Source organism: Rhamphochromis longiceps, linkage group LG7, assembly GCF_057381845.1.
Source record: "Rhamphochromis longiceps isolate RC_006_pf linkage group LG7, R_longiceps_female_GT1.1, whole genome shotgun sequence".
Lineage (NCBI taxonomy): Eukaryota > Metazoa > Chordata > Actinopteri > Cichliformes > Cichlidae > Rhamphochromis > Rhamphochromis longiceps.
Window position 1 is genome coordinate 20,832,125 of NC_140563.1, and position 12,387 is coordinate 20,844,511.

General features: G+C 38.2%; 1 protein-coding gene across 1 annotated transcript in view; it reads right to left on the bottom strand.

The window, feature by feature from the left end:
• Window positions 1-12,387, bottom strand: part of LOC146665243 (uncharacterized) — a 466,438-nt gene that overhangs the window by 182,704 nt on the left and 271,347 nt on the right. The window lies entirely within an intron of this gene.

Here is a 12,387-nt window from a genome sequence, read left to right on the forward strand (position 1 = left end):
TGTGCCAGGTACTTGTAGCTGTCCTGAATATCTGTAATGTTGCCTTCTGCTAGTGTGATCCCCTCAGCTCTGTCTACCTAGCCAGTCTTGTCAATGATCTCACTGTGGGGTTCAGGCCTATGCAGAACAGCAGTGGGGACAGAGAATCTCCTGTTTAGATCCCACACTTGATGGTGACTTGTGCTATGGGCTTGAAGTTGGCCTCTGCTTTTTTAACACTATGTGACATAATAGACATTTAACTAAATTATTTCACTTATCTAGGTATGTTTGTTTCAATGTTTTTAGCATTTTTAGTTTTTAAACACTTGTTACTGTGTTACTCATTCTTCCATTTACTTTACATTTACAGTATCTTATTTTGGAAAACTTTTTAGGGCACAAGCACAATTAATTGGATAGTCCTACATCATTTTATTTGGCCTCAACTTCAGAGCAAATGCATTTACCTTGCAAAGATTAGTTTTGAATGACGCTTATATAACACATAGCCAAAGCAATCAGACCTTTCCCCATAGCTTCCTGCAACTCATTTCTTTGAGCAAGTTTAATTATCTTTAATAGCAAAGTCGGCCTCTGCATATCTGGTAAGAAACAAGGTCCATACCTCATAAATTCATTATACTGCTGGGCCTGGGTAGGAGGTAGTGCTTAAGGCAAGTAAGCTGCCTGTGTCACTTATAGAAAAGCACAGAATGAAGTTAGCTGTGGTATTTTGTTTTGATTGGACTGCAAAGAAAATTATAAATTGAGACAGAAATACTTAATTGTAATCAACCTGTATAATAACCATTCACACCCTGAGGGATGGACGTGTTTTTAGATATATCCTGATTTGATTAGATTTTTTCCTTAACTGTATTTGTGACTCTGCGACTGTCATGAAGCATCTCTGTCTTTGTAATCACAAATATCTTGCATGCACCAATAGAGATTGACAGACCACGTGACTTTCGCGCATTGCATGCCGGTAACTCGTGGCAAAACAATCCAAGTACCTGCATCAAATGCAAGCATTTGCAGCACCGCAAAACGTTCATTCTTCGGTTCCAATAAATTCTTGCTTTTTCTTTGCCGCACAAAAAGGTATGTACAAAACGAAGGAGAACAATGCCGGTCCGTACAAAGACAGACTTGATGAAAATTCAAAGAAAAGATACGAGGAAAAAAATCAAACCAGTGAAAGGGTCAGACCCTTACAAGCACACAGAGGAACAAAATACGTTAGTGTGCTGCCCAACTTTCACCACGCTCATATTTATAATCATACGGTTCTTGGAGTGAGTGCATACACTCGTGAAGTTTAGTAACTTCAGGTCACTGCAACAAGCCCAGGTACAGTTTACCGATGGATGGGTACAGGACCTTGAAATGCACCGTGTAGAAAGTAAAGACCATCGTACCTATCATAAGTTTACCAGTCTCACAAATCGTCTTCATAAATACACATTCGTTAACCGTTTATTAATAGGACCTTTGAGCTCAACGGTAATTAATTAGTAGTAGAAATAATTTCTGGTACGCATCACAGAAATGTAGCAGTGACAATAATACTGTATGCTGTAATCGCACTGGGCAATTAGTGATACAAAACAACTGTTTTATCCTGTGAATAAAAGTATATGTTTTTGTCAGTGTACCATAATAACAGAAGCGAAACACAATATTGTGTCAGGACAATTTACTATTTATGCACAATAAATAAAGGAGCATAGCGCGACAATTTCTGCTCAGCGCCAGACTTGCTTGTAACCTATATCACCAATTATGTTAAGAAAAATGACGCATTAACTACAACAGCAGACTGACCTTTGTGGAAATGCTTGGAGCAGACTAACCTGTGAGCTGGAGTGTTCTGGGACGTTATATTTTGTCTTTGAATGGCTGCAATCCAGTCGCGTCTTTGTTACTTCGGAAACATGGCTCGAACAATTTCTCTTCAACGACGTAATCCGAAAACAACCGATCTCTTTACCCGTCGGCTTCCCGTGGCTGTCATGCGACCGGCTATTGCAGTTAATAATACAACAGCTTCTTGCCAGTTTTTGTGTTTCTTTTTATCGCTGTATAACTGATTTCAATTGAAAGCCTGCGTGCGCTAGTACCTCTTGCCACGAGTTCCCAGAATTCTTTGCGGTTTTACCCCTGAGTGACGTCACATTTTCAATCTCTATAGTACTAACTATAGTGTTGGTTACTTTTTTTAAAAACTATATCTCAGTCTGCTCCTGTTTCAGTAGTACCAGCCTGTGTTTCATTGTACCTTCAAGCTCTCAGTTAATAATGCTTTCTTGGTTTCAGAAATCCTACAGCACCCAGTGTCTTGAGTTGCTCTTTAATGTGTCAAGAAACATGTTTTCTGGTAAATTCATCCCAGGGCCATTTGGTCTCTGTGGTGGCATAGGTCACAGATCCTGCCAGAACAAGCAATATGGGATTAGGAAAGAGTGTCTTCGTTAATGGCTGGCTCCATTGTTCCAGACTGCTAAGTCTAAGATAAGCAGTTAGCAGGTAGATATTCAGATCTACTGTCTCCAGGCTGAATTTGTTTCTTCCAGTTCAGGATGCTCACATCATTTAAGCCAGTCGTTCCCAAACTTTTTTTGCTGGGCCCCCCTTTGTTTTACAAGAAAAATGTACAAAATATCAGCCTGATATTATATGTATCCCACTGTAACGTTACTGTATAAAGAGCTAACATCTCCAAGATGTCAGGAGTAGTTATTTATTACAAGTGTTTGTGAACTAAAAGTCAAGAATGTGGGATACTGTTTGTCTGTGATTTGGAGAATCCTGCGCGTGCTCCCGACAGGGAAAACCAATTCTGCAGGGGAGACCTACCTTGGCACTTGTGCAGGTGAGCCAAAGGGAAGATATGCTTCACCATATTTTCTAGTCTTTGGCTTGGAAGGAAGTTGGTTTGGAAACATATTTGGTGATGCTTCATCTCCTGCTTTGCATTTGTGTGGGAGCCCCATCAAAAACCTGTCCATTATGCCAGCAGTGTCCAAGCTTTCTTTTTTTTTCTTTTTTTTTTCATACCGCGCCCCCCCTGCAATGACTCTGCGGGCCCCACACTTTGGGAACCTCTGATTTAAGCAGACAAAAATGAAAATTCTAAAGCATTTTTTATCATCAGTAACCTCAACACTAAAAAAATACTTCATTTCCCATATAGTGCTCCTAAATTGCACCAATCCTTCAAACACAAGCCCATACTCCCATCAGTACACAAACAACAACAAAGCCTAAAGAGGCCCCAAAGGATCCTCAAGAGTAGTTTAGCTGGCTTTGAACAATGTATGTACATTTTATTTACCCCACAGAAATGAATAAAACGACTATTGTAACCCAGTTCCTAAAATCATCTTAAACAAAAAAAGAAGAAAAAGTAAAACATTTGATGTTCATTGTTTCTGTTCTTACTGTCCTTGTTTAATGTAAGTAACTTGTTGTCGTAGAGGACAGAGTGAAACCGGAAGGTTTACTGAGCTGTGGCTTCACGTAAACACTAAGCATCCACTCGACAGCGGTAAGCTAAATGTGGCTAATTAGACACGTGATGTACCGAGTGCGGTTACAGTTGTGGGGTGTCTCTAAAACGCACTGTTGTTATGCTAGTTATATCGTTAACCAAGTCATTAACCTGTGAAAGCTGTATATGTTTAAAGCAGCTGAAAATAAGTTTTATGGTAATTGTAAGCAGACTATATGTTGCTTCCTGATACTGTTCTAATGTCATTATAATGTCATATACTCAGTATTGAACACTTGGAGGTAATTTTTAGTATATTTCCACTTCTACTAATAGGCCTATGGTACAAGCTGGATTAAGCACATCTATTGTAATACTCCTATCTGTAGACTGAGTCCTTTTGTTTACATGTTATTGAAACCGCACCTAGTGCTCCGGTTACCACGGGGACCACCGTTACCTTCACCCTCCACATCCTCTCGAGCTCACACACTGGTGGAGGCAAGCTACAGTTGTAGCCACAGCTGCCCTGGGGCAGACTGACAGAAGCGAGGCTGCCATATCGCGCCATCGGCCCTTCTGGCCAACACCAGTAGGCGGTAGGTGAAGTGTCTTGCCCAAGGACACAACGACTGAGACTGTCCGAGCCGGGGCACATTTTTATTTTTATTCAATTTTTTTTTTTTTTTTGCTACTTTGGGGAAAAAAAATTATACTTGAAGTTCTGTTAAAACCTGTTGTAATTCAGTGTTGGTTACAACATCACTAAAGTACTTTTAAGCCACACAACTGTGTTTGTCTGGTTTCTCTGCCAATCATGTACCAGAGCTCTAAGAGTCGTTCTTAATCTTCTGATACTAGCCCAAAATTCTCATTACCTTGGTTATTATCCATTGGTACTGTGTATAACTCCACGTAAGTGCTACATGATCTTTCTCTTTATATCAGCAAAAAGGAAAAAATATGACATGACGGGAGGCCTTTCTTATATATAGTGTATTGTGTGACAAGACTTTATGTAATCATGTAGTCTGTAATTTCAGGTGATAATACTAGGTGGTTCCTTGAACCTCATGTCATTTATAACGTGGTCCACGCTTAAACAAAAGTTTCTTGAGACAGAAATTATTCCAAGGATGACCGCTAGATTACCATCTGTAGGCAGATCACAGCACAGATCAAGTCAGTGAAACCACTAAATCAAGAGCCACAAAGCTCATTTGTGAACAAAGGGAGAATGAATAAAAAAAAAATATGCATCTTTGTTCAAATGTGAGAAAACTTCATATCCGATCCACAATTTTGTGTGCATGATACATGAACCTATTAAATTTTAACAAAAAAAGGACCTAAATGTGAGTGCAGCTTACTAATATTGTCCTTTTTAAAGATGCAAACTCTGCAGAGAATCAATTATGTGAAATAGAAAAAAAGCAGCAATTCACTCTGTGAATGAAGGCGACGCGCCACAGAGAGATTTGCATTGTGCTTGTCCAACTTGCAGAACCAACCTGCCAGAGATGATTTTGTGTTTCCTTAGAAGGAAGTACTGTCTGTAATACAAATGAACATCTTTGGTGCAGAGTTGTAACCTTTTTGTACTTAATGTGTTTTGACATTATGTATTATCTATATAAAGTATAAAAAGGGATAGTCAGGGAAATGAAGAAAGTAGACAGACTACTGAGGGATTGCATGTATAACAAACAGAGACATGGCAAAAGTAAAGGAAAAGGCTTACAGTAAGTTGCAAATGTGATTGCACATTAAGGAAGGAGAAAAGGACTTGTATTGATTAACCGCGCTGAGAGATCGAGCTGGAAAGGATGTGCAGTAGGTTAGAGTGGTTAAGAGTAGAGATGGAAATGTGCTGACAAGTGATGAGAGTGTGGTGAGAAGATGGAAGAAGTACTTTAAGGAGCTGAAAAATGTGAATCTACAAAGTCCAAATCTCAACCTGATTAAAATGCTGTGGCGGGACCTGAAGAAAGCTGTTGATTAGCAAATGTCCACAAACCACAAACCTCAATAAAGTGAAACAACATTGTAAAAAAAGAGTGGGCCAAAATTCCTCTAGTGATGTGAGAGACGTCCATAAAATGACTACTTTAAGTTTGTCTTGCTATAAATGGTTCTGCAAGCTACTGAGGTCTATTTCTTTTTTCACACAGTGCTTCTGCATTTTTGGCTAACTTTTATTTATGGAATATGTCATATATTTTTGTTTGTTTGAGGTAAGGACTAGCTATTTATTCTGTCCTGATATATAAAACCTAGGCACTGACAGAGGCTCTGCTTTGTTTTAACATATGATAACTCATATACCTTCAATAAGGGTGAAATTGGTATGGTTTTGATAACAATATTACTACTGCCACTTCTACTACTACTATTACTAATAATAATTCAGTTTCATAGTCATATAATGACTGAAAGCCATAAAAAAGACAAAGAAAAATATTTCAGAGAACTCTGTATTATTTTATAAGACAACTGAGGCATCTCTGGAGGTTTCCTCTATGGTGTAATTTGAGAGAAACAGGATTTTCTCACCCTCATCTTCTTCCTTGTCACCCCTTTTAAATAATTGAAAGCTGAGCAAAGCTGGGCAATTCTGTCCCACTGAATAAGAGAAAATTCTTTTGTGCACTCCTGCAGTGAGACTGCTAAAAAAGCCAAAACAGCTTAGATTTGTAATATCTTTGCAGCTGTGTGGTGCCTTGCCATTGTTGTATTGATCATCCCCAGGGCTTTGCAAAGAGAGAAAGTCATTGCTGAGACATTCAACTTGTTTGTGTTATCCACCCTTTTTTCTCTGAGGGATTTGGGTCATAGAGAACAACTGGATTGATCACAGCTCCCTTTGTATTGTCAAGTACGCCTGAACATTTCTCTATGAGAATTTTAAGATATGAATTGACCTTTTAAAGTTACCCTGTCATACAGTTATTACCTCTGGAGATAATTAGTAACTGTTCTAGGAAATTGCTTTATTTGATAATGCACACTCCATGTAATAATAATACCGCTGTCAAAAATAAGTGATTCTGAATAGATCAGCTCATTTGAGAATGACCTGTAATTAACATCAATGTATATGGAGTCCTTTCCTTTCTACATCGATGCCTATATGCACCTCTAATACAGGGAGCACACTTTATCATAATGATGACACAATTTTGAACACAACCCATCATTATTTTAATTCATAGTTGAATATGAGGCATTTGCAAAGCATGCCACTGAGTGGGAACAGCTGTGCTGAGGGAATTGTTTGTTTGTAGAACACAAGCCACGTGCATTTCATGCACTTCTATCAAGTGTTCATGAACTGTTTGGCTCAGAACTGTAATATACAAATCAGTCTGTCTATTAAAATTTTAAATGTTTGATATGCCCCAATGAGCTTCCAAGTGCTAGCAGCTTCATATTGTAGATGACAGTTCCAAACTATCTAAAAAATTTGAACTTGTTCAGAACCTGGATCCTGGTTCCTTGAGCAAAGGCAAGATACTTGGAACATCACCAAGATGTACTTTGTTAATTGTTGTTCTTCCTGTCTTCTCTGGGATTGCACTACATATGGGAACATTAGTTAGTGAACAAGTGAAAGTCAGTCAATAACATTAGCTGATTAACTAAATGCTAAAGAGACTGAAAGAACAGTTAGCTATAGAATGCATACATAATGCTGTTTTAGTCTGCTTTAAATAAATTACAATTATTATTATTATCATTTCTTAAACAGGACTTTCATATACAAACTCATTGATTTATAGTTCAATGAAATTAATTTGTTGTTAATTAAGCTTCAAATTCAAGTCAAAATATAAATGGTAAATGGCCTGTATTTGTATAGCGCTTTACTAGTCCCTAAGGACCCCAAAGCGCTTTACACAACCTGTCATCCACCCATTCACACACACATTCACACACTGGTGATGGCAAGCTACAATGTAGCCACAGCCACCCTGGGGCGCACTGACAGAGGCGAGGCTGCCGGACACTGGCGCCACCGGGCCCTCTGACCACCACCAGTAGGCAACGGGTGAAGTGCCTTGCCCAAGGACACAACGACCGAGACTGTCCAGGCCGGGGCTCGAACCGGCAACCTTCCGATTACAAGGCGAACTCCCAACTCTTGAGCCACGATCGCCCCTGAAAGGCTCACCCCTTTGATTCGACATGTTTATATTAGCCTACAGGTCATTATCATTTTATGCCTAAAACTATAATACACTATAATGCCTGAGGTAACAAAAATGGACTCTGAGCTGAACTATAGGGATGAAAACATACTATATTTTGGAGATAAAGGTATTTTGAATTAAACACCATAATTTCCCACCAGTATTCTTGTAATCTGCCTCTTAAAAGCTTTAAGACCAGTAGATGTATTGCCAGTTCCATATGATTATACAAGACCTACCAAATATCTCATATTTATTTTATTTCACTCCTCCTACAAATCTTTCTTGTGGTCCTTATGTTCAAAATGTTGAACCTTCAACATGAATGAAATAACATATAGCAGGGCCTCTGAAAAACTACAGACAGGCAAAAACACAATATCAGAAAACAGATGGAGAAAATAATGAAAGATGAAACCCGCACTCACCTGCAGATATCTTGAAACAATGCTGACAAATGGGAGTAGCAGCCTGGCTATGCTGTTTCATCAGATCACATCGTCTATCTCACAACAGCACCTGCCTCAGCTACCCCATCAAATTTCTGCAACCTGCTGTCCTTGAGGCAAGTAGGCAGAAGCCAAATTATTTGCAGAATAGCTACCCACTTCAAGGTGAAACAGCAGCTGAGATCTCAATTATTTCACAGCGGCATATTCAGGACTTGTGCAGGGGAATTGGAAATGGAACACAATTATAGGATGGATTGGCCCCTTACCGTCTTACCTATTTACCTGCATAATAATTGCCCAAATCACTGTGGTAATGCATTTGCCTATAAACAATCAGCTGCCCCATAAAGTGAGGACAAATGATAGGCTCAGTAGAGAAATTTCCTTTCATTGGGTTTATTTTAGCAGGTTGCCAAAGACCTGGTTTTAATGGCAGACAGATGCAGTCTTTTTGCTGTCACATTTCTTTGAACTGGGAACTCATGACTCTTTCATGGGGTTGTTAAATAAATAAGAAGGCTAGATTGAGTCGCCTACAGAGATGTGGGTTGTGGCATATGGTCCAGGCCAAAATGGGCCTCAACAGATTGCACTTTTTGGATGCCATCTTTGTCCATGTTTCATAGCCACAAGCTGGCCACAACAGTAAAACAATAGCAAAGCAGCCTTTTAAAGAACGCAGTGGGAAGTGTGTGTGTATGTATGTGTGTTTGGGGGGTGGGGTGGGGGGGAGCCAGTGTTTTTAACATAGCAGGGCTCAGGGTGGTGTTTACTATGACTATGCAGAACTCTACTAAACATCAAAGCAACAGCTAAATCTCCTCATGGGAGCCGCACCACACATAAACCCCTGAACTCAGAAGGATCAAAGACTCACCCACTATTCAACTAAAGGCATATTAAACAAATATGAAAATTCTTAATATTTTGTTAGAAGTATAAATAGACAGGCCTCCACTTGGAACACACTTTTTACGATGATCATCTTATAATTACTGAGGATATTCAGAGAAAATGTTATGGGACTTAAGCTGCCTCTTTGTTTTTTGCTAGATTCTCTGCTTTCTGTAGTACTCTCTTTCTAATTTTATCTACCACTCTGTATTTGCACTTATAAAAGCTTTCATGTCTAATTTCGAAACAATTCTGGAAATTATAAGGAAAAAAGTCACCATATATTACATATACTGGAATCCATATATTGCTGAAAAAGGACATTTCTGCTTTGACAGAATTCCATTAAAATGAGACAAGAGACTCTTACCTTGTTCCCTTAGAAGAGCCAGGAAATGGTTGGCCTTGGTTCTTTTCAAATACCTATGTATAGACTTCATGTTCACATTAAAAGTACAAACCTTTATCTGGCAAAAAAAAAAAAAAGATTGCTGGCGATGCCTATTAAATAATCATTATTATGATGATTCAACTGATTCAACTATGATCATTCAACAGAATAGCATGGCTCTGGTGGGGAAGAAAACTGCACATGAAGCTGAGGGACACCTGGGTTCTGGAACCATTTTCCTGGTTAAGGCCTGGACTCTTTTCCACTCTGGAGTTTGCACTTGTGCATTGACTGACAGCTCAGCGTACCTTCTTTGAGCCTTCTTGGAGTCACTGGTTGGAAAACTGAATTTTGCTCCCAGCAGGAGACTCCTTTATCCTGCTGGAAAATTTCAATGACAGTGAAACTGGAGGATCATGAAGGGGCTGAACAGAATATGAGCCCGAGTGGAGTTTTGTAATTGGACTTCTGCGCTCACCACAGACTGTCCATAACAATAAGATCCATGGACATATGTCTTCGACACTTGAGTGCAGAAAGGGACCGAAGAGTCAATCCCTATCCCCATCTGGTGTAAAACTTGCCCCATCTGGAGGCAAGTTTTACACATGACCCTGAGCCTCTTAAGGGTTATTCTGAGAACCTGTGCCATTTCATTTGTAAATGCAGTTTCTACTTTCTCAACTTCGTACACTTTTTTCTATGTACATTATACAGGATTAAATATAAAAATCATATATGTTCCTGAAGCATTCAGGTCTTCTGAGTAAAGGCACCTTATAAGGTAAAATTGTAGACCCTCTAAAAATATGTTTTCATTTAAAGAACATATTCCAAAAATTAGAGCTAGCATTAGCAAATAAACATACCTTTGTGATTTATCATCATTGATACGTTTTTCCTGATAACCAACCGTGGCCAAGCTGTGAAATCTAGAGGAGGCTGCAGTGTGAAAAAGGTCGTAATAGCTGCTTTAGCACCTTAGCAAAGAAAGCCCCAATGATGAAGACTGGATGTCAGCTTTAATTTAAAAAAAGTACGTTAAACAGACTGAGACACTACCAGTTCTCTAAAATTAGTATCTATGAAAAATGACGTGGTTAACTGAAATAAATTAAATAAATAAATAAACGCATGAAAAAATACAAAACTTTCTATTTTCCAGAGTCACCACCTTCATTTTTCATTAATGCTTTTAATCTGTAGATATATAGAGTTGCCCATGTCACACAGTGTTCAAGACTTTTAGAAATATATTCATACTTTTTTTTTTCTAAATCAAAATGTTGGCCTTTGCTTCTGAGCTTTTTAAAATCGATTTAATTAGAGGCGCGGACCTATATTATTTGCCAATAATATAGTTGTTTATGCAGTGACATTTTTTCATAGTGTTTTACTTCTTTGCTAAAAGAATGGTCCTATAAAGTTCCTCCATTTCTAGGGACAGTTAGCTAATAGGGAACACTTTGATGATGACTACAGAAGAAGTAATATATTTCAGTTCTTCAATTCATTCATATGTTTGAAAATGGTGCTATTTGTCAATGCTGTTAACCAACGGATAACCAACGAAGATCTATTTACTGTTTTGCTAGCTTTAACTCTGTTTTGCTAGCTTTGCCTCAAGTTATGGTAGTGTTTTATTTTAAGCCTGGTTATTTCACATACTATACTTTCACTCAATGTAAAAAAACTGTGTATATTTTAAGCATATGTTTAAATGATTAGAGGGTTCAAGAGACTTATTACTACAATATAACATTTGTAACACTGTTGGGTACGTCGTCCTTAAAATTATTATTCAGTTTATTCATTATTAATTTAATTTGATTTAAATACATTTTAAGATGTAACCTTTTTCCATTTTAAATCAAATTAAAAGTACAGTGGTTGTCCCATGTGTACTTTGTTAATTATTGAATTGGAATATTTTATGAAATATCACATATAGGATTTAGAATCGATTTTAATCAGGACTGTGTATGGTTTGACTGAGAGTGACTGAAATAGATTCAGAAATAGGTATAATATAGAAACACATATAATAAGAGATGTTTTCATCCTTTGATATGAATATGAGAGACAGCGACCTGCCATGAGTTTAGATTCCACATCAACATAAAAATCTCAAATGACTTGCTTTTTATTTTAGGCATCTGAAGCTTCTACTTTCTGATAGAAGTGCAGCCAACAGCAAATTCCCACTTTTGTTTGCTTACATGCTGTGTTTCCCAGATGTTGTTAAGAGCGTGGATTTGGATGAGTGCAAGGAAGACCCAGAGGTGTGTCTATATTTTCATGCTCAGCTGAGGAAAGACAACTTGTCGCATGGTGTCAGAATCCATCAGCCTGTTCCTGACCTAGAATTTTAAGCACAGATCTAATATCTGAGGAATGAAAACAATGGATGTCTCCATTACTCCCTGGAGCTCTTGGGCCTCAAGAATAGCTTCTTTCCTCTTCTATTCTGCCTGTCTGTTTTTGAGTCAGAAGATAAATGAGCATGCTTTGATACAGCTTGAGGAAAAAAAGAATGTCAAAAGTCCCCACGGAGTCCTAAAAGGCAGCAAAGATATGGAATAAAAGGGAATGGGACAGAGATTCAAACTCACTGAAGGACAGAAGTATTTTATGAAACCAGGCTGTCCTAGTCGTATCCTTGGTCATTTCCCATAATCGTCAAAGGGCAACCTAATTTGCTACTGTTTTTCTAAGACATATCACAGAATAATAGTGTTACTCAAAGTGAAACAGCCAGTATTTGGTTATATTTCGAAGTTCCCTAGCTGATGACTTTGTCTCTTTTAAAATTACAATTGTGCAGAGTAAATTAAAAATATTTCCAATATGCAACACAGTGCCAGTGAACCTTTACTAATGGTGGTTAATAAATGTTTAGAAGCTAGGCAAATGAACAATTGGACTACAATTTTCCCTGTAAACAAGTAATTAGCACTGAAATATATGATATTAAATTTCCCTTCA